General features: G+C 37.1%; 1 long non-coding RNA gene across 1 annotated transcript in view; it reads right to left on the bottom strand.

Moving 5' to 3' along the window:
* LOC118153445 (uncharacterized) overlaps positions 1-21,641 on the bottom strand; it is a 37,600-nt gene extending 15,959 nt beyond the window's left edge. Inside the window, exons 1-2 of the long non-coding RNA XR_004742663.3 lie at positions 21,608-21,641; positions 21,152-21,236 (exon numbers count right to left, since the gene is read on the bottom strand). This is a non-coding gene — a long non-coding RNA (uncharacterized LOC118153445). The remainder of the gene's footprint in view (positions 1-21,151; positions 21,237-21,607) is intronic.
* Between the last annotated feature and the right edge of the window lie 288 nt (positions 21,642-21,929).

Here is a 21,929-nt window from a genome sequence, read left to right as displayed (position 1 = left end):
ATATGTCTAAATTATAAATTTATCTACATCTAACTTAAACAATATATTGTGGTGTACAGATGGTATAGGATTCCTCTTTGAAGAAGTAGATATTGGTGAATAGTACACAGTGGTTATATATCCATGGCAATCATCACATCCTGCAGGTCAGAAAGTAGGAATTTTTGTCTCTGATAAAGGCAGAAAGTCTTGGTCCATCAATCTGGAAACCCAGGTGTTCTCTAACACGTTGTTCTTTTTTCATTGCCCTCTGCAGCCAGATTTAAGAAGGCCATTCTCTGTGTATAGGTTGTGCCTCTTTAGCAGCCTACATGACACAGCGTGAGCTCAGGGAGATGGGAATTTTCTTAGGGATGAAGCTAGTGGTCCTCAACCATTTTTGTACCAGGGACCAGTATCGAGGAAGACAATTTTTCCACAGATAGGGGCAGAGATGGTTTCAGGATGAAACTGTTCCACCTCAGATCATCAGACATTAGTTAGATTCTCATAGGGAGTGTACAACCTAGATCACTTACATGCATAGTTCACAATAGGGTTTGTACTCCTGTGAGAATCTAATGCCTCAGCTGATCTGACAGAAGGTGGAGCTCAGGCAATAATGCTCACTTAGGCTACTCACCTTCTGTTGTGTGGCAGAGTTCCTAGCAGGCCATGGCACCATGGTACCAGTCAGTGGTACCATGATTGGAAACCCCCAAGTTAATCAATCGTGTAACAGTTAGATAAGCTTATGATTTGTTTTGTTATTTCTTAATACAATTATCTTAAAGGTTATTAGGTTATTTGTTTCTCTGCTTCTTCCAAATCAAATATGTTGCTGAGCTACAGTCTTCAAGTCCAGAACCTAATATAGGAATAGTGGTTTGCAGCAACCGACCTCAGACAGTTTTCTTGCTGCTTTTCTAGCCCTCACGTTAATAGCTTCCATATTTGACTAAGCTTCTGGACAATTCAAAATAGTCAGTCGGGGAGAAAGAGTCCCTGATATGCTCCTTGTCACAGTTCCTGATGTGCTCCTATATCTCAGCTCCATAGAGATTCAATCCAGCATCCTCCAACATGCACTCAGGAAACCACTTGCAAATTTCTGACAGTCTGCCCATTTTTTCCACTTGAAGAAGTTGGCCTTTACTATTTGCCACCAACAGTATGAGGTGGATATGACGGTGAATGTAGAAAAACTCTGTACAGAGCTGAAGTGTTCTTGATTTGCACTAAAGTGCTCATATGCATTTTAACATACTAATTAAATGTGTTTTCATTTGAGCCTTTATGACTTTAAGAGGGAAAAGGGGGTATTTGTATTCTGTTAGCAATAAAATGAAAAAAGAAAACTCCTGTCTTCTCATTTGTATGTAGCATATAAATGTATTTATTGTTTTAAAATTCTAATCTCCAAATTTGTCTCTTATCTGATGGTTTTGGAGCACTTTACATTTATTGTGACTAATTATAAATTTGGGATTATTGCTATCATCTTAGTTTGTGCTTTCCATTCACCAGGCTTCTTTTTAACTCATTTTTTCTTCCTTTTTACCTTCTTGGATTAATTAAGTAGTTTTTATTCCCTTTTTATTTTTTAATTGTTTTTGAAAATGCAGATATGTATGTATATAATATTATTGTGTATAAAATGTTTGATTGTTATGTTACCCAAATATAAAATATGCTTCTTAAGTCTAAAAGTAATTAATCTTTGTATTCTCCCTTTAATCACCATAATAATAATATTAAAATGCTTTAAGTCATTTACCTTATATGTTCATTTTGTCCAGTATTTTAATTCCTTCATGACTTTATACACTCAAAGTTACAAATGATTTTGAGTTATGTCCCACTGGATGATTGCTCAGTGAATGTTCACTCCTCAACATTTCCATTGGTGAAATGTTCCTTCATCGCCCCTTGCTCTGATCTAGATCACGTGGACTTGCTTTAGCCAATGGGATATTCATAAAGGTTGTGTGAGCAGAGAACTAGTACTTCATTCGTTCATGAGGATAAGTAATATTTCATTGTATGGATATATCACATTTTATTTATCCATTCAGAGTTGAAGTTTACAATTTTTTCAAATCCTTACCTATATGGTTATTTTCCATTTTAAAATTACAACTACCCTAGAGAGTATGAAGTAATATCTGATTGTGGTTTTGATGTGCATTTCCCCAATGAGTCATGCTGCAGTTATATATGAATTTTAGAATCAGTTTGTCAATTTCAGCAGAAGAGTGAGCTGAGATTTTTGGCAGAGATTGGACTGACTCTATATATCAGTTTGGAAAGTGTGGCAATCTTAACAATATAAAGCTTTTCAATCCATACACACTGATGTGTTTTCGTTCATTTAGCTCTTTAATTTATTTCAAGGGTGTTTTGTAGTTTTCAATCGGCAAGTTTTATACTTAAAGTTTTTCCTGAGTATTTTATTCTTTTTAATGCTATTGTAAATGGAATTATTTTCTTAATTTCTTTTTTAGATTTTTCATTGCTAACATGTAGAAATAACATTGTCTTCTGGCTACTCTTGTTGTAATCTTCCTTCCACTAGTGGCCTTCTAGACCACTAGAAGTTCACACAAACTTCTTTCCCGTGGTTAGTTATTTCTCATGTCTTTTCTAATTTTGGATGTAAAAGTTTCCTTAGACTGGCTTTCCCTGTGAAAATCCTGGGTGGCTTAAAAGCATGTTTCTCTAAGATGCTTTGGAATTTTCTTCTGCCTAGAACTTTCAGGTATTACAAATTGAGATTAATTTTGATATTCTCTTCTCTGTTTGGAAATCCATACTCCATGCAGATGGTATAAATTTGACACCAAATCCATATGCAACATAATATGATAATTACACACTTTTAAGGGTGAATTGTCTTTCCATGCAAAGACCAAGCAAAAGCAGACAAAGTATCTTTGATATATTTTACTAATCCCACTGTCAAGGTCCTCAGCTTGATGTAGGTGTCAGTTCCATATCCCTATTTCCCACTGGCCTGAGGTTTCATCTCCTGTGATAATGAATATAACAATACAAAAATACAGATCATAGAGGCTGACAGTATCTCCTAGGGAAGTTGCAGCTTCTGCTCACCTATTTACATTTGTAGTTTTCAGTATTCTCTTTATGTCTGGTCTCCAAGAATTTCCCTTCTCAGAATTTTAGCTATGCATTTAAAGAGTGTTCAACATATCATTGTAGACTTCCTGTTTGTTTAGTGGGAACATTTTCTGATTATCCAGTCTATTATTTGGGCAGAAGTCGAAGCTGAAACGTGTGTTGAGGGCCGAATTTTGGCTGCAGGAATATAGTGGGATCTGGCTAGCTTTCTACAAATGTATTCTGGTTGTTTTCACATGAAAAGAAAGTTAATTGGTTTTCCATCCTTAAGGACAAATAACTCGAGCTGAAAAGCCTACCATAGGATATAGGCTATAAAATGACAATATCTTACATAAACCTGGATTTTTCTGATTTCCTCCATATATATCTTAAAACTATATGATAAACTGTTTGAAAATAATTGCTGAATGATTTGTTTGGTCCCTCCAGAAAAGTGTTTTCTGTTAGTATGAAGGCCGGAGCTCTTGTTTTCTTTGACCACCACTGGTATTTAGGAATTCAGTGTTTCCTAGGAGGGCATCTGTTCTCATTTATATTCTTTCTCTCCCTTTTCAACAAGCTGGTGGCAATTCTGGTTTGTAGCATCACAAGGAGAAGTCCATTGAGATTGTTGCCCCTCACAGCTTCAAGAGTTTGATTTCTGTCTTTTCACTATAGCATTAGAACTTTATCACTTTAAACTGTAGCATTTTAGATAATGTCATGTTTATAAATTTTTACGATGTCTTACAAATTAGAATTATATTGAAACTAGAATAATTATGAAGAAAATAATAATACCACCTCCAAAACAGTAAAGGGGGATTTTCCAGTCAAGATGTACAAATGAATTACATAGGTCTCTTGCTTCATATTTCAAACACATATAGATGCTTCATGAAGGTGATGAGATTACAATAATCATTACGATAATATAAACATAGCACCAAAGTAAATGTTTTAAAAGAAATTTTACAACTATTGCACTAGAGTGGAAGAAGTAATCCCTGAAGTGTGTGAAATGGCATAGTTCATGGGGCAATTACATGGGATATATGCCTTAGGGCTAGTGAACAAAAACCTTCATAGAGCCTGGCTTCAAAGCCTCAGACCTCTCTCATAGTTGAAACAGGAACTATGGTCCTTTGTTAACTCTGGGAGATAGGCAAGGAGGTCTTTTTAGATAAAATTATCATTTCCAGTGTGCTTCAGAGAAGTCAGTCAGTTCCCCAAAGGCATGAATATAGAGAGTCGATGTGGGAGATGGAATAAAAATTATTGAGTGGTATATGCCTCTGAAGCTTGAATTCATACCCTATCCTTATATGCAAAAGCCCTTAGCTAGATACTAGTATAAACACTGGTCTGATACTGAGTCCTATTAGGGCCTTGCAAGGCTCATCATAAAACTGCCCCTAGGAGAACCTCCACAATATAGAAACAGTTGCAACTTCCTCAGAATTATTTTCTTAGGATCACAAAAGATCATTCTACAGACAAAAGTTACAAAGTACACAAGGAAATACATTGACATGAGAAAGAGGCAACTGAGCAGATTACAGAAATCACGAACAATGAGTTTCAGAAAATAGAGCACTCTGATATGGGTGTTAAATTAACTGTAAATGTTTAGGGAGATCAAATAAGGTATAGAAATAACAGAAAATTATGAAAATAGGCATATTTTTGAAAAGAACTAAATAAAAATAATAAATAATAAAATTTATAAACAAACACACAAACAAATACCTCAGGGAACAGACCAAAGAATAGACGAAACACAGCTGAAGAGAGAATTAGTATATTGCAAGAGGAAGCTTGATGAGTAAATCTCTCAGACAGATGAAGGATGAAAATTTGATAGTTATGAAGAAATAATAAAAATACCTCAACATAATTTCAACAATGTTTCAAGAAACTGACCCTAGTTTAAATCCTTAGAAAGGGGCAGAATCCGAATTAAAATTTCTGTTCTCTTTAAAGTCTACACTCTTAAGCCCCATGTGATATCTTTCTTGGGTGCCGAACAAGTGCATTAAATTTGGAAAGACAGATTCTCACAGGTCTTGTCATTGTTTTGTGAGGCAACATTTTTTGGAGATGGTTCTCAAAGAATAACAATGATGATGACAATTGGCACATACACATCTTTAAAATTTATAAAAATTTGTCTTAGTTTATGCTCAAAAGAACCCAGAAAAGTCATTTTTAAATGTTTATTTATCTTTTTATTTTTCCCATATAAAACAAAGAGTGTAAGGAAAAAAATGCTCTCAAAAGTAACCAAAGTTAACAGTACATTTTTACACCTTTATTGAGTGCTACTTACATGATATTAATGGTATTTAGTGGTCATAATTCTCATTTTACAAAGATTATGAGGCTGATAATCACGTTATTTGATTCCCAAAGTTACACTCTCTAAAGCATTTAATCTGGCTCAAATAAAGATCCTCTGATTCCAAATTCTAGACTGTTTATTATACAACATATGCAATTCCATACAACTTTAACTTTGCTGCCAATTTATGACACTTCTGAAACGGAAGTTGTGATTTTAAAATAACTTTCTGGAAGCCTTGTCCTAATTGGTAGCTCCTCCAATGGATGCTGATGGTGGGATGGTAAATGAGGCAATGAGTAAGTCTCAACTCCTCCATGTGCTGGTTACTCTCCTGCTCCCACTCACACTAAGTTACCCAAGCAGCCTCAGTAATTGATCATCTCTTTATAATCTGACACTGTGGAAACCACACTCCATAATTATATACCGCATATAGTATGTACCTGCATCATTAGACCACACTTGAATTACTAGTTAAAATAATAACTGCATTAGCAAAGAAATACTCATCAGTGTGTGCATCTGGCCTTGGGAATTCACAGCTGGCAACAACTATAAGTTCTCCTGGTCTATGAAAATGGCAATGGCTAGATGGTAAAAGATGAGTGCTAGTACTGCTTATGACACTTCTTAGTTCTGGGACCTTAGATTGGTAAATAAATCACTAAGGTTCTGTTTCCTGTTTTATAATAGAGACATCATAATTTTTGCCTCTAATAATTGTTGTGATGGTCAAATAAGTTAAGAGACACAAGCTTTGTAAACTGTATGGTACCATCTTATGATGTCTAATATAGTTCTCTGTGACCTGTGCGTTAGTCTCGTCTTGCCAGCAAGACTGTAAGACTTTGAGCTTATATTTTAAATATGCTTTGTTTTCACCTCCAAGAATACTGAGTTAGGCCGGGCTCTCACTAAGTACTTGCTAAAACGATAAAATTAAATATTTGTATCCTCTTATTGTTTGATTACATAGGTATTTACCATCTATCTTTTCCACAAGAATATAAATGTTATGAGGGAGACATTTGTCTTTTTTGTTCTTTGATAGATTACAAGCCCTAGAGCATTTTCTGACACATATAGACAGTCACTAAATATTTAATAATGAATAAATGAATGATGTTTCCTAAACAAGTAGCTTTTGGGGTGGGAAATTTAATATTATTCTTCATATTGTCATTGCCAAAGTATTTTTCTGGCCTGGTAGACATTTACCAATTGTTGCTGGATGCATTTTAAAACCCTCAAAAATTATAAATATTTTACTGCTTTCATGTTTGTTCTCACTACCCACACAACGTTTGCTCAGGTACAAATTACATCACACCCAAACTGTTCTTATAGTTTCTTATCTCCTGTTTGAATTCATTCTTCTGTAATTCATATTGCACTGTAATACCCTAAAAGCCTACCTAAAACACAGATTTCAATTTGTTGTTTCTCAGCCTGAAAATCTTTAATGGCTTCATATCACTAAAACACAAATTCTTCCCTTCAAGACTCTCTGCAATACATACAGCATCTGAATTTTGGTTCCTTTCCCTTGTGACTTCCTTTCTACCTGATACCACTATTTTGGCTAGCCTGTATACTTTTTCATGAATCTCATTTTTTTTTTCACTTTTGCTCCTGTGATTATATTAGTTGCTACATGAAATGTCCTTCCTCCATCTTGAACATGTCTATTACAGCCAGCAACCTTTATGTTTGAAAGCTCTGTCTAAATCATATCACACTTATCCAGAGTCCCTTTGGTTGAGCTTAATTTTTTTTACAAGATAATGGAAGATGGCAAAGATATATTGTAATTCATGTATGTTTTTCCTTATTTATTTATAATCATGTACTTTCAAAAAGGAGTTGAATTTCATTCTGTCTTATGGAAAGCTGTTGAAGTGATTTTAGCAGGAGAGTAGCACAATCTAAAGTTTTAAAGCAGGGTTTTTCAACTTCAGTACTATCGACATTGGATCATATAATTCTTTCTTGTAAATGGGTTTCTGCACATTGTAGGATGTTCAGCAGCATCTGTGGCTTCTACCTCTCAGATGCCCAGATGCCAGCACCACTACAATCTCCCATTAAGGGCTCACTGATACGGTTTGGCCTTGTGTCCTTACCCAAATCTCACCTTGAATTATAATCCCCACCATCTCCATGTGTCAACGGTGGGACCAGATGGAGGTAATTAGATCATGGGGGCAGTTTCCCTGTTGCTGTTCTTGTGATGGTGAATGAGTTCTCATGAGATATGATGGTTGCGTAAGTGTCTGGCATTCCCCTGCTTGCATTCACTCCATCCTGCTGCCTTGCAAAGAAGGTGCCTGCTTCTCCTTTGCCTTCTGCTATGATTGTAAGTTTCCTGAGGCTTCCTTAGCAATGTGGAATTGTAAGGCAATTAAACCTCTTTCCTTTATAAATTACCAAGTCTCAGGTATTGGCTATTTCTTCATAGCAGTGTGAGAATAGGCTAATACACTCACCAGCTCTATTTTCTCTAAACCTGCACGTGAGGCAGGAAGGAGAGAGAAGAAATTTTCACCAGACTTATGGCTGAAGCTTTACTGTAAACTGAGCAGAAATAAATAATTCAATAATGATTAACTGTTCTCTGATGAACAAGAAAAATATAGCAGGTTCAGACAATATAATTAGAAAGTCTATGCTATTATGTTAGATCTAATTGTATACAGATACAATGTTATTATTTGGAGAATACATATTTTCACAAGCACTTTTTTTTCTATTTTAAGCATTCATATTTGTCTCTCTATGGGATCAGACCGGGGCTTGACAAGCAGATTTAAAAGTTCAATTCAGAGTAAAGTGACAATAATGTACATCCAAACATGTTTAAAAACCACTACTACCATTGCAATATTCAGAATTTAAAATAGTTTATTTTTGCATTTGAAAGATAAAGATGCTCCTATCTTCTTGAAATCAAGTGTGAACAACAAATTCTAACTAACAGATGATAGACACATCAGCTCTTACTTTCTGCAGCCTCTGACTAGGCCAAATATCACTCCTTAATCCCAGCCTGCAGCCCAGGATGTCTGGAGCCAGTCCTGGCTCCAGGCAGGGGCAATAGAAGGAGCTCCATATGATTTACTTTTTGGCTCAGCTTTGAGGGTGTATTGCTTCCAGTTCTAACCCAACTTTGGAATCAGCTTCCCAATGATCTGGCTCCTAATTTGCTTTTTCAACTCCCTTAACGCCTGGATTTAATGTGTTGTAAACCAATTCTCTTCGTCCTGTTAAAGTTGTTGCCACTCTTTTTCTGATAGTGGCTTTTGAACTAAGGTATTCTTTTTATAGTTTGTCCTTTCTTTTGCAATGACAAAAGAATTTTTGAATTATTCACTAGAAAACCATTGGAGACTTGAATATTTATTACCTAAGAACACTAAAAATTTTCAATCACTGGAATTTTGGATCTGGGTGGAGAGCTCCTAATACGTAACAATCATTAAGTATTAACACCAATAATAACAGCAATCAGCAGCAGCAACACAAATGTGATAGTACATTGTTTTTTCCATTTATACTTCTCTGCCTACTCTTAATTCCTTCTAGTACTAGAGGTGTTCAGTAAGAAAAATAAATGATGGGGCCAAGCGCAGTGGCTCACGCCTATAATCCCAGCACTTTGGGAGGCCGAGGTGGGAGGATCACCAAGTCAAGAGATGGAGACCATCCTGGTCAACAAGGTGAAACTCTGTCTCTACTAAAAATACAAAAATTAGCTGGGCATGGTAGTGCATGCCTGTAGTCCCAGCTACTCGGGGGCTGAGGCAGGAGAATTGCTTGAACCCAGGAGGCGGAGGTTGCGGTGAGCCGAGATCGTGCCATTGCACTCCATTCTGGGTAACAATAGCGAAACTCCATCTCAAAATAAATAAATGAATAAAAAAGAAAGAAAGAAAGAAAGAAAGAAAGAAAGAAAGAAAGAAAGAAAGAAAGAAAGAAAGAAAGAAAGAAAGAGAGACAGTGTTTTTACAACAATGCATTGAAGTGATGCTATAAGAATAAGTAACAGAGTGTAGAGAAGAGTCTGTGTTGAATGAGATTGCCTCTTTAGGAGAGAGACTTACAGTCACTACACAGGGTGTTAACTCTAAAGAATCTGTTTCTCTTTCTCCAAGATGGAGCTCTGACCATTGCAAGAGAGTAGAGTAGTAGAAAAAGAGGAAGGGATAGAAAGGAGGAGGAAAGGGATAGACTGGAGATTAAAGAAACTCTGTTCTGTGAACTGATAGATTATTTGATGAGAAAGATAAAGACATCTTTGTTCCACCTCTGGCCTTTGGGAGTTCATGATTGCCTATTATTGGTTTTTGTATATACATACGGTAATGGATTGAATTTAGCCTACGTCCTACTGATTAAGAAGGAATCACCACAAAAAGTAACACTTTCCTTGCCTAATTATTCTGGCTAGAACTTCCAGTACTATGTTGACTATAAATGACAAGAATGGGCATCCTTGTCTTCTTGTTCTTGATCTCAGAGGAAAAAATTTTAATTTTTCACTGTTAAGTATGCTGCTAGCTGTGGACTTATAATTTATTATGTTGGGGTACATTCCCTCTATAACTAGTTTATTGAGCATATTTAATCTTGAAAGTGTTAAATTTTGTCTAGCTGTATTGACATCTGTTGAGCTGATTATGTGATTTTCATATTTTATTATGTTAATGCAGTGTATTCAAGTGGAATAGTTGTCTGAGGTAATACCTGAGGTATGTTGCCTCATGCCAAGGACATTAAGGACACAGACACACACAAGAAGTGACTTTAAGAGGAGAGGTTTCATAGGCAAAATAAAGGCGAGAATATCTCTCTCTCCTGAGAGAGAGGGGTGCCCTAGTGGGAATTCTGATCCATGCCTAGCGCACAGGTTTTATAGACAGGCTTGAGGAGGCAGTGTCTGATTTACATAAGGTCCAAAGATTGGTTGGACCAGGTGTGACATTTACATAGCTGACAGGGAAGCTGGCAGCCCCACCCTAATCTTAAGCTAGTGGGGTCTCTACTTGGCCCACAGCCATGTTGCTTACTCCTTACTATGCACGTGGTTGACAGGAAAGGCGGAAGATGGAGCCACCATTTTGAACATGCCTTGTCTCCAGGGAAACCCTTTCCTATTGGCAAGCTGCTGGCATTCACCTGTGCAAGCCTCCAGCTTGCTTGTCTATGTCTGCAGCTTGATTTTATAGGCTGCTCTTTAATAGAAAACAAAATGATTTGGAGGCTGTTTTTCATTAAAGAGAAAACCTTACTGAGGATTTCTTTACCCTCACTGCCTGCCTAAATAATTTCTTCTTAACTTCTATATCAGTATTAGAGATTATTCTCCAAGTATCACAATTACTGCTTTGCACATGGTAAACCATTATTGTACCCTGGGATAAATTCCACTTGATCATGGTGTATGATCCTTTCAATATCCTGTTAAAATCAGTTTTTAGTGTTTTGTTAAGAAGTTTTGCATTGAGAATGGAAAGGAAGAAGTAAAATTATCTTCGTTTGCAGATGACATGACCCTATTGGAAAAAAAAAAACTAAAAATTTTACAGAAAAATCGCTTGAACTAATAAGTAAACTCAGTAAACTTATAGGATACAACAGCAACATACAGCGCATTTCTATATATTAACAACCTTGCAGAAAGGAAATTTTAAAAATCCCATTTATAATAGCATAAAAAAAGAATAAAATACTTAGAAATATATTTAACCAAGGAGGTAAAAGACTTGAAACAAATTAAAAATTAAAGAAGAAACAAATAAATGGAATGACATCACATGTTCTTGAATTTTTAAGACTTAACATTGTTAAAATGTTTACACTACCCAAAGCTATATACAGATTCAGTGCCATTCTTTTCAAAATTCCCATGGCATTTTTTACAGAAATATAAAAAACAATCCTAAAATTCATATGGTGTCACAAAAGACCCAAAATAGTCAGATGATATTGAGAAAGAATAACGAAGAAGTCATCATGATTTCTGATTTCAAAATATATTAAAAACTACAGTGAAAACAAAGACAGACATATAGATGAGAGCTTAGAAATAAATCTATGCATATATGTTCATCTGATCTTCGACAAGGATGTCAAAAATACACAATGGAGAAAGGAGAGTATCTTTAATAAACAGTGCTGAGAAAACTAAATAACTACATGTTTTATAAAAAATTAACTCAAAATGAATAAAAACTTAAATGCAAGACCTGGAACTATAAATGTGCTAGAAGAATACATAGAGAAAAAACTTTTTGATATTGGTCTCAGGAATGATATTTTGATGATATTATGACATCAAAGGCAGAAGCAACAAAAGCAAAAATAGACAAGTGGCACTACAGAAGACTAAAAAACAACACTTCTGCAAATCAACAGAACGAAAAGGCAGCTTACAGAATGGGAGAAAATATTTACAAACCATATCTGATAGGGAGTTCATGTCCCAAATATATAAGGGACTCCTACAACTCAATAGCAAATGATAATATTAATAACCCAGTTAAAAAATTTGCAGAGGGCTTGAACAAACATTTCTCCAAAGAGGTCATACAAATAGCCAACAGGCATGAAGAGGTGCTCAATATCACTAATCATCAGTGAAATGCAAACCAAAACTCTAAGGAGAAATCACCCACATGTGTTAGGATGCCTATTGTTGACAAAGGAAACAAAAACAAAACTTAACAAGTGTTGGTAAAGATGCAGATAAATTGGAACCCTTGTACAATGTTAGTGGAAATGTAAAATGGTGTAGCCACCATGGTAAACAGTACAACGGTTTCTAAAATAATTAAACATAAAACTACCATATGATCCAGCAATCCCATTTCTGGGCATATAGCCAAAATAATTAAAACTAGGGTCTCAAAGAGATAACTGCATTCCTATGCTCATTGCAGCATCAATTATTCACAACAGCCAATGTATGGAAATAATCCAAATAAACATGGGCAGATGAATGGATAAAGAAAATGTGGAATATGCATATGATGGAATATTATTCAGCCTTAAATAAGAAGGCAGTCCTTCCATTTGCTACAATATGGATGAACCTGGAGCATATTATGGTACATAAATAGGGCAGTTATAGAAGGACAGACACTGCATGATTCCATTTATTCGAGGTATCTATACAATTGTCACTTGGGGGATTGGTTCCAGGACCCCACAGGATATCAAAATCTGTGGATGCTCAACTTCCTTATATAAAATGGCATAGTATTTGCATATTACCTGCATATATCCTCTGAATACTTTAAATTATCTCTAGATTATTTATAATGCCTAATACAATGTAGTTCTTATAGTATACTTTTAAATTTACGTTATTTTGTATTCAATTGTTTTTGTGTTTTTTTCCAAATATATATGTGTATTTTTTCAAATACTTTTGTTTTATTGTTGGTCAAATACACAGATGTGGAACTTGTGGATTGAATATGATAGTCAAACTCACAGAAGCAGAGAATAAGAGTGTTTCCAGGGGATAAGGGAGTGGGACGGGGAAAATGGAAAGTTGTTATTTAATGTGTATACAGCTTTAATTATGCTAAATGAATAAGTTCTAGAGATGTAATTACACAACTTTGTGCTAATAGTTAATACAGTATTGCATACACTAAGATTTGCTAAGAGGTAGATCTCATGTTAAATGTGCTTACCACAAAAAGTAAAAAGAAAAAAAGCAAGAACAACAAAATAACAAGGGGACACTCTGGAAGGAGTTGAATATGTCTTTTGCTTTGATTGTGGTGATGGCATCACAGGTGTTTTCCTATTTCCAAAGTCATCAAACTATACACAATAAATAGATTAAGTTATTTGTGTATCTATTAAAACCCAATGAGGCTGTTATATATGGTTAAATGTACGGCAGAATAGTAAGCTAAACTGTCATATCAGCTTTTCGAGTTAGTGAGATTATAAAAACAAATTTCGAAAAAAAAATAAGGAAACCTTAAGATTTATTTAAGGCTTGGACATGCCACCACCTTGCTGAGGGCTTGCTAAACCAGCCCTTTCTCTGTGCTTTTCCAATATCTGATTTCTTGCATGCTTCCTTCTCAATGAATTGGAAAAGCCAGTGCCAGCTGCAAGTACAGAAATACCTTGGAGGCATTGCTGCCAAATGAGTTCATGAGCAGGGACCAAAATAGGGCAGACTATTTTTTCCTAGGAGTCTGACTACCCAGAGGGCTGCCTGCTCTGCATTGGAGCTGCTTTGTTCATTTCTCAGTGACAAGAGCCTGGCAGCTGTCAAGAAAAGATCCTTGGAAGCCCAGATCTGAGGTAGAATGCAGCTTCCCCTTTCTAGGCTCTGACTGAATCGTTGCTCTCTGAGGATTGCTCTTGGACAAGCTCTGAGAGAGGACCACTGGGCTGTGTGATTGGCTGGTCTTTGTCACAAGTGCAGAATTTCACTCTGTGGCATACCAGAGTGCCGATTAGCTCTAGGGCTAATGAAACCTTGAAAACCTGGGTTGCAGACGTTTTCAGCTGGCTGTGGGGGAGCCTCTTCTTCCCAAAATAGCACTGCACATGGTTCCAACCCCTGCCCCTTACCCATTACCACTAATCACCCCCTTGAAGTGTTATGACTGTATAGCTATGGTGAGCTACATCAGAAGGGAAATAAATCCTCAAAGTGAAGTCAATTTGTCAGTGCAATATTAAAACAAAGTGTGGAGAAGGAACATTTCAGCAAAAGCCAAGCTCACTAACCTTTCAAAAGTAACTGTAGTTAATTTGAGCTGAATCAGGAAGACCATTTGGATGTCTTGTGTATTTATAAGCGTATGTGCAGGCTTTATTTTACCCCAAAGGCTGCTTGTAATTTTGTCCCCCTGCACATGTCTTCTCAAGCTGTAAACTGAATTTTTAGTCCTCATTTCTGTGTGTATATCGAACTCTGGTCACTGAGTTGGGGAAGTACTCAAATAATAACTTGATCCACCTTAGGGCTATTTCTTGGATATCACTTCCTTCCTCAGTTTCTCTGCCTGTTCCTCAGTCTTCACCTTCTCACCCCAAAGGAGACTGCTAGATGAATTTCAGAGATGGGATTTTTAATATAACATCTTAACTGATCTCCCTGTCTCCAGTTTCCATCTCTCTTGCTGAAAAGCAATGTATATACTCTTCTCCACATAGTTGTCAAAGTGATCTTTCAAAAATATATGCCCATAAACCTGCTCTCCCACTTGAAACTTCCATGGCTCCAAGTTGCCTACAGAAATAAGTCCAAACTAATACTGGAATTCATCGCTGTCCTACTTCTATGCATAGTCATGCTATATCATCGTTTCCATACATCTAATTGGAATGCTTCTTCCCCTTCATCTCATGGCCAGAGAAGTCCTATGTTCATGATGTCATTGGATTTTCACAATAACTTGATTTTCTAGATAGTGGAGGAAGTGTTTACAGATGAGGAAACTGAGGGTTCGAGAGACCAAGCATCTGGCCCAAGTTTACACAGTAAGTGGCAACACCAACACTTGAACCTACAGTTTTCTAACTACAAGTCTGGTATAGTTTTTATGTGTCTATTATGATTTCAAAGTTGCTTATTTTTAATTTGTAATGAAAATTCCAAAACTAAAGAAAAGGAACTTTTTCTGGTAGTACTTCCCTCAGAATTTACTCCCTTGTGACTAAAAACTGGAGAGGACTATCTCTGTCTTTCCCTCAAACTCCACTGCTATCCTAAGAAGTGCCACTCATGGGGAGGAACTTGAGTAGACACTGTTGGTGTCTGGTCCCTGTTTCCTAAGCTTTTTTTTTTTTCCTTTTCTTTTCCTTTTGAGATGCAGTCTTGCTCTGTCACCGAGGCTGGAGTGCAATGACACGATCTTGACTCACCGCAAACTCCACCTCCTGGGTTCAAGCAATTCTCTTGCCTTAGCCTCCCAAGGAGCTGGGTCTACAGGCCTGTGCCACCATGCCCAGCTAATTTTTGTATTTTTAGTAGAGACAGGGTTTCACCACTTTGGCCAGGATGGTCTCAAACTTCTGACCTTGTGATCCACCTGCCTCGGCCTCCCAAAATACTGGGACTGCAAGTGCAAACCACTGCACCCGCCCTTGCTAAGCTTTCTTTCTTACTGTTAGCATCTTTGCGTCTCTGCCTAGAGCCTTCTTTGGCTATGGGAACATGCTTTAGTGCACACGCAGGGCAGGCTGGAAGTGTCAGGGAACTTACCAGCCCAGGGCAGCTCTCAGCAATGACCAGCAATTATTGGCAGATAAATATTCCAGATTCCTGTCCCTCCTTTGGAAGAGGGTCAGTTCTGAGGTCTGTTTGGCACTATCTCTTACAGTTCTTCAAGGAAATGGGACCCTAATTACCCATAGCAGGAATCTGCTTATTAGTGGTCCCTGCATTAACTTTCTTCTCTTCTCTATCTCAGTTCCTTACTTCCCTGCTATACTTGCTCCCCTCCCAAATAAATTACTTGCACAAAAATTTGAATCTGTGGTCTTGCTTCCAGAGGCAACTAATTGAAGACTTTAATTCTTTCTTGAAGTCTGAGCCTTGAGCACGTGCAGATAGAGAATGTTAGCATTCTCTTCAGTTATCAAATCAGCTTGAAATATGAAAGTAACTGAGCCGCACAAACAGACTTCCCTCAGATTGGGCACGGGAGAAGATGAGCGTCAAATAGAGACAGGCCATTGGCCAAAAAGTACTGGAGCAGTGGTGAGAAACTGCTAGATGTATGCTAGCTCCAGTTTGTTATTTATGTGTTTGCATTTGTCATCAAATTCTGCCACTGCACATATCACCTTCCCACTATTCTCAGAGGAGGAAGTATGCTTTTTTCTGTTGCTAATTCTTCCTCCACCCATGCTACAATTTTATCCTGTTTCACCTCCTCAGGGACTCTGCTACATCACTTCTACCCTCTTTTGTTCTTGTAATTACCTCTTTTCACCCTTTACCCAAAGCTGAAATTTGTATTGTTCTTTTTCTATTTTCAGTAAAGCTTTTTAAAAAGGATAGATTCCTCTTACTGCCTTCTACTTCCTCACCTCCTACTCACTTCTCTGTCTACTGGAATTTGGCTTCTTCTCTCCTCATTTGATGGAAATGCCTTTTTTTTTTTTTTTTTTTTGAGGGTCAAAGTGATTGTCTTGTGGCAAAATCCAATTGTAAATTTTCAGCCCCTATATTACTTAACCTCTTCATGATAATTGATAGTACAGAGATGAAAAGCGATATTGCATGTAAGTGCTCAGTAATGTCATCTATTATTACTAAGATTATTACTGCCCACTTGCTAACTTCTTGAGACCTATTGAGGCCCCCTGCAAAGAATTTCTGGCTGTTTGCTTGCTTTTCTCCTCTTCTTCTGGTTTTTCTTACTTCATTCCGTTTATTAGACCTCATGTTTTTGCTCACTCTTTAAATGTCTGTGTTCCTACAGAGCTCTATTTCCTTCTTCTCTGACTCTACACATGCTCCCAGAGAGATTCTTTTTACTTCTATAACTTCAGAAATTGATTTCTCCAGTCCAGAGTTATTTGTTGAATTACATCTTTGATTTCTGATTATTTGATGAACATCCCAATCAGGAGGTTCTAAAAGGCTACCGAACTCAACATATGCAATGTGGAATTTATTTTCTTTTTTATGCTCTCTACCCCTCTATACATCTTCTCTAGTATTTTAATGACACCACCACCTCCTTACTAGCCCAAGCCAGAAACCTGCATAAAATCCTGTTTCTTTCCCACTGGCACACCAGCCACCCCTCCAACTGTGTCCAGTTATCTACTATAGCCCATAGATTATAATATCTGAATATGTCTCCAATCTGTTTCCTCCTATGCAACCCACAGATATTACTGGAGTTTGTGGTCTCATTATATCTTGCTGGGAAGCTTGCCCCAGCATCGTACTCGCCCCCTGTCTCCAGTCTTGTCTACTTCCAGTTTATTGTCTGATGCCAAAGATGTATTCAAAAATATAATTCTATATATAATATGACCATGTTTGAAATATTTTTATTGATCTTAATCACCCACATAAATAGAGAAGCCCTAGACTTATAAGAATCTTGATGATCTAGACAGGTTCAGCTTTGAAGCCCTATAAATCACCCCACTCCAAATATATCACAGCCATACAGACTGCTTAGCGGCATGCCCTGTTTTTGTTTCCATGACTTCCTGCTTTACACATTCCTCATCCCCACTCCCCCAGAGGAAGAATTAGGATTCCTGTACTGTGGTAAACATCTATCCTTTATCCCCACTCTATATCGTATTTAGAATAACTTGTTTATATGTTTGTCTTTTTTAGTAGCCTGTGAAGTCCTTAGAATTGAATATATTATTCCTCTTTAAAACCCCAGGGTTTATCAAAGTGCTTTAGTTCCCTCCAGACTATGGGTTTAGTAATTTCTATCCAATTCCTGTCTGTTATCTTTTAAAGACTGATTCACAGAAGTACTTCAGTGATTATGAAGAACAGAATAAATATGCAAAGACAAGAGTTTGGTTTCCAATATGAGAAAATTATGATCTGCTGGGAACTGTCAGAGGCCAAGGGTTCAAGTCCTAAATTGTGCTGGATTCTCTTTCTGTGAGTTTGAGCAAGTTACTTGAAACCCTCTGTCCTTAAATTGGCTCATCTTTAAAGGTATGTTAATAACTCCTGTTTTACCATCCTATTGTACAGATTACATGAGATAATATATGGCAAAACCCAACTTTGTAAATTGGAAAATGCTAAATAAATGCAAGATTTTATGATCACTACACATAAGTAGCTTATCAGATGTTGAAAACACAACTGCTCTGTCATTTGACATGATTTCAATGGCAAGAAACAAAACCAGAAAAACAGCTGCTTAGACAAATAGAGGCATGTTTTTTTTCATTGACTAGAAATATGGAGGTAAGTTGTTGGTCCCCTGGCTCATTGTGCTATCAGGACCTGAGGATCTGCTTCTAGTTTTACTCCATTATCTTTTTCTTCTTGGCTTTTGTCTTTACACTTGTTACCTCAAACTTGGCTGCAACAGTTACAAACATACATCTGCATCCAAGGTAGAAAGAAAGGAGATAAAGGGAGAAATGCCAGCTTACTTGTTCTTTTTATTAGGAAAGCACATGTGTTTCCAGAAGCTCCCATCAGACTTCTGCTCCCTTCTCATTGCCTGAAACTCACATGACCATTGTGAGCTGTATGGGGAACTGGATATGTGTTTAGCTTTCTCAGCCTGTATATGAAGGAGGGCAAAAAACAAGGGGCTGGCTGGAGGATGGATGTTGGGTTTGCCAGCTAACAGTGTTTGCCACATGTATCTTCCTGAAAATTCTGTTTTCAATCAGTTGATGAACAATAAAGCATAGCATTGTGTTCTCAAAGCTGCTTTCAGTGGGCATGGATTAATCATTAAGACTGATTAAGAGTCAGCATGTCTTTTCAGATGTCTGGTCTTTCCATCAAATATCAATACATTTTAAAATAAAGATCATGGAGTTCTGTCTTTAAGGAAGAGAAATTCACCCAAGGTTTATGCTCTGACCTCAGAAAAATGTACCCATTATACATTGGAGAGTAAATTAAGAGAAGAGACTCCCTGAGAATTGCTTTCCAGTACAATTTTCAGTACCATACAGTGTAGAAAGGCAAGCAAGAAAGGACTGAAGATGAGCGAAGATATATAAACAGGAAAGAGATGCCAGAAGAAAGCAAAAAATGAAATGAACAAACAAAATTAAAAGAATTTTATTCCACTTTCTACTCAAGTCCCCACATAGCATTTAATTTATAAAGAGCAACACAATTTCCCTCCCTATTCCCACCTCCTAGCTGGAATAACTGTAGGGAAACCCAGGAATTATTTAGGCTTGCTAGCAAGTTCACTGGGGTTATTTTCATTTTCTAGTTCTGGTATCATTACAAGCAGCTTCTTTCTTTTCATTAGTTATGTCACATAGAAATAGAGGGCACCTCAAACCATATGTTGATTGAAAGCATAGAAAGCCATGAATCTGTCTAAGGATCAGTTTGATCAAGGAGTATACCTTGTGCTGTGTCAGTTCTGCTGGGCTACACAGCGCTCTAGAGTAGAATAGCTCTGCAGCCCCAGCAGATGGCTACTTTCTGTTTTTAGAAGAGCCGACTTGGGATGCCTTATGCTTTTTATCTTGTTGAAAGGCGTTCTAAAAACTCGGAGCCTATCAATTGCTCTTCATCTTTTCCATTCAAGCTAGAGCAAAAAATGCATTAAAATTAATTTATTTTTTTAAAATGATAGGAATGGAATGTATAATGTCCTTCACAGAAATGTAGGAATTAATTTTAGCCATAAACCTGAGACCAGACTGCAAAATCACGATGAACTATTATAACCATCTGCACCTACCATTATGTGAAAAATTGCCTAGTCAAAGCAGTCTATTATGGGCTTCCTTCTAGGTCTTCACATCCCCTTCCTTCCTTCCTTTCTTCCTTTCTTCCTTTCTCCCTCCCTCCCTCCCTCCCTCCCTCCCTCCCTCCCTCCCTTCCTTCCTTCCTTCCTTCCTTCCCTCCTTCCTTCCTTCCTCCCTCCTTCCTTTCTCTCTCTTTCTTTCTTTCTTTCTTTCTTTCTTTCTTTCTTTCTTTCTTTCTTTCTTTCTTTCTTCTTTCTTTCTTTCTTCTCTCTCTCTCTCTCTCTCTCTCTCTCTTTCTTTCTTTCTTTCTTTCTTTTTTTCTCTCCTCCCTATAGTCCTTAGCTTAGGCCACAAAGGAGGTCAGATAGGTGACTTTATAATGTACCTAAATCATTCCACAGGCTTTTATTTTAAGATCTGAAAACACTTTTATCTGCAGTGCTAACATTGCAATGGCCAGTTCTTTTGTGAAGGACATGATTACATCTAGTCTCCTCTTTTTTTTTTTCCATATACATCACCTAGTGACATTTTCATGGTTAAAACTAAGACACCAGTTACTTAAATTGAAAATGTTTCAATTATGTTGAAAATGCATTTTTAGTTGAAGACAAGAATTTGATTTATTTGCTATCTGAATTCATACATTTTCATTGGTCAACAAGGCTTCAAATAGCTTTGAGTTGTCATCTTCAAATATCATAATTGCCATGCTCCTAAGTTGCACACAAGTGAAGGAAGTTGGCTAATGTGTTGAGATATGCAGACAGTTGGATAATTTTTTTCTTTAAAGTAAATTTAAAATTATATTTTTTCTTATGACTCCCTTGCAAAAGGTAGTGTTGAAAATATATAAAGAGAATGAATTCTAAAGGAGTGGATAGACCCTTAAGTTGGGAGAGCTAGAAAAGACACTCGGAGTTTAATTTTTCATGTTTAATCCTTCCCCCACTGCTAGTCTTTACTCCCCCACATTTTTCTTTAAGTAAGAACATAAGGGAAAAGACCTGCCTCCATGATTCAGTTACCCTCCCACCAGGCCCCTCCCATGACACATGGGATTATTATAATTTAAGGTGAGATTTGGATGGGGACACAACCAAACCATATCACCACTTAAAAAAAAACTTACTGGTTTGTCTAGCTTTGGTTCTGAACTTCTATGCTGGTGTCCTGATTCAGATGCTGGTTCCTCTAGGGAAGCCCAGGACACTTTGCTGAGACACTGAAATCTCACCAAGTGCTTGACATACATCTGTTTTAGAGATAAACACTGTTACTTACAGCCTGTGATGCTGACTGCACTCCTGTTCCATGTGGATGTTTCATTTGTAACCGGAATGCTTCCACTGTCTGGACTTGCTGTTTCCTGCCGTAGGAGAGCACAGGATCAGAAAAAGCTCAACCTCACCACATCCTTCTGAATATCATGATTATACTGCGAGTTACTTCCACGAAGAGCTTATCTTCCATTTAGTTAATTTATCCACCTAGATTTTATTCCAATCCAGCTTATTTTCTGTCTCTCACTGATGAGCTTCCATAGGTTCTTATACCAAGTTGTCTTGAGCTAAGAATTCTCTAGAAGATGTGCAGGTAAAAGAAAAGATGAATGTAGCTATCATTGTCAAAGCTAATCTGTGCAGGACATTAATATTGTCATATGACCTCCATTTCTTTTGAGCTACAACTCTTTGAAACTCTCTGTGTAAAGCCACAGCTAAGCTCCCAAAGACTTACTGTGGAGTTTCAGTACTACAACTCTTTCTTTCCTAGGAGATTTGGTGGAGCAGGGAATCATTTAAGTAATGCAAAGTCATTGCATTATTTGGAAATCTGCCCTTCTGTCTGATGTTGACCCATGTTTCTTGGACAAAGTTGAGGCACCCTTAACTTTCAACTTTGTTACTCATTCCACTACACAAACAGCTTTGCTGATAGGCTTACAAATGTCTTAAGTAGCAGAAGATAAACTAATTAGAAGCTCCTTTAAGACAATTTAACAGAATAAAAAATAAAATCCAGGAGTTATGGCTCACACCTGTAATCCTAGCACTTTGGG

Source organism: Callithrix jacchus, chromosome 5 (assembly GCF_049354715.1).
Source record: "Callithrix jacchus isolate 240 chromosome 5, calJac240_pri, whole genome shotgun sequence".
NCBI classification, from domain to species: domain Eukaryota; kingdom Metazoa; phylum Chordata; class Mammalia; order Primates; family Cebidae; genus Callithrix; species Callithrix jacchus.
The sequence above is the reverse complement of the archived record's forward strand: the minus strand, read 5'-3'. Positions and strand labels throughout refer to the sequence as shown.